The following is a 2,120-nucleotide window of genomic DNA, read 5'->3' as shown; positions in this document are numbered from 1 at the left end:
AAAGGAAACTGCAAAAGCAGCCTGTACCCCTGGGAGATCCCAGTCTGTCCTAACACAGGGGTGGCAGACAGCATTTCTGGGAGAGTTCCTCCAGCCTCTGCTCACAGCCAGAGAGGGAGGATTTCCACCTTCCCTTGCAGGTCTTTCTCACCATTCCTCAGGGAAATTTAACTGGAGATGGGATTGTCCTTCCGAAGACCTGGGGGATTCTGCTGCTGACCAACTCGGTGCTGAAAAGCCTGTTCAGGTTTCCCCAGCAAACATAAAGTTTGCACTTGCACTGTACTTGAACTTCAGTGTCTTGGAAACCACAAGAATATACCTCCAAATAAATCCAGCATGGTTACCATCTCTATCTTGAACCTAAACCTATTTGTCCTACTGTCCTGAGTATCATCCTTGCAAAAAGCCTCAAAAAGCTGTTCCTTATTTAATTGATGGACAGTAATTTTTAATATCCAACGAGACTTTTTTTATCTTTCCCCAAACATGTTATACTTGGCTTTAGAATTCATTCTACCTCATTTGCACCACATTACACAAAGTCTTTATCAGCAGCTTTCTGATGTATCAAACCCACCCACCACCCTTGGCTGGAGCAGAGGTTTACAGCCTCTGGTCTGGGGATGACTGAGAGAAGAAAAAGATCCATGGGGTCGCTTTCCAGGCCTTCATGAAATTAAGAAAACAGACCTCTGGTCTGTCAGCTGAAATCCACAGACAGGCTGTCTGCTTCTCCCCTCAAAAATATTGCAAGAATCTGCCAAGCTGGAACAGCAATGCCATGGAAATGGGGCCATCAGGTGGTAGGAATTATTGCCCAGCACAGGGGAGGTGCTACACACCTGATATCTGCACAGAGTCTTCTCCTGCAGTGGCCACCCAGACCACTGGATGTGCATCTGGGCGTCCATCACAGCCCTCTGCACACCCAGACACCCATCCTGCTCACTCCATGCTCTCTGTGTCCCACTGGAAGCAAGCACCCTGCAGCAGGGTCCGTGTCTTGGGGAGCTCTTTGCAGGGCACTGAACCCACGGTGGGCAACTGGTAAATAGGAACAGTCAGTATTGAGGAAATAAAAATAGAAATGTGATTTTTCACCTTGCCGCGTGCTGGCCAGGTACCACGTGAAAAATGCCATCTGCTGTGGCAGACGGGTCGTGTGCTTTTCTTAGACCTCAGCAAGGGGCAGAGGGGACATTCCTGCTCTCCTCTCTCTCCCAACAGGTCATTCCTGAGGAGCCACCAAGCCTGTGGCAGCCCCTTTGTGCAAGGTTTTGGTCCAGTGCCCAGCACAACAGAGCCTGAATGACGACTGGGGCCCTGAGACTGAGCTACCACACAAATAAATAACAGCCATGAAAAACAATCATTCCCATTAGAAGACTTGCCAGCCCCCCAGGCTTAGTGAGAGCATTTGGGATTACCTTCCTCACAAGGAAAACTCAGCTCCTTGACAGTCTTGTGGAGAATACTCTGAGTCTGCAGCCCTGAAGGAAAAGGGGCAGTGGCAGGGTAGCAGCAACATCATAAGGTGTGCAAACAAAATGGGGAGGTGAGCTGAGTTTGCTGATGGCTTCCTCTCCAGGAAAGGGAATGAATTCTGTGCCTTTGTCTCCTCTCTCCCTCCCTCCCTCCCTCCCTCCCTCCCTCCCCTCGCTCTCTGGGTCCAGACCCCAGCAGCCAACGTGTGAGACATGGGCTGGATGTGGCTTCACAAGTGTCAGAACTGCCCTTGGGGCCCTTCCAAGCACCAGGGAGAGGTGAGAGACAGGGAGATGTGTGGAAGGACGGAAAGGTGTCACACACAAACCATCCCAGAGATTTTAAAGGAAACCTGCTTTGCCCACAGATCAGCCCATGACTCGGGAGGGTTGTGGGTTTGTTCTAGAGAGAGGAAACGACTGCAAGGTGCTACTGCTAACCAGAAGAAAAAAAAAAAAGCACAGAAAGTCAAAGAGTCTTAACACCACGCCTGGATCACTCTGGAAGTTTCCTCTGCTCCTTCTCCCTCTTTTCCCATTCCCACTGCTTTTAACACCAAGGAAGTTTCACATTTAGACATGGGTTTCGGCTGTTGTGGGAAGCATGTGGTTTCTGAGGGCCCCATCGCTGCT

Source organism: Cinclus cinclus, chromosome 8, assembly GCF_963662255.1.
Source record: "Cinclus cinclus chromosome 8, bCinCin1.1, whole genome shotgun sequence".
Lineage (NCBI taxonomy): Eukaryota > Metazoa > Chordata > Aves > Passeriformes > Cinclidae > Cinclus > Cinclus cinclus.
Note: the sequence above shows the minus strand (reverse complement) of the source record.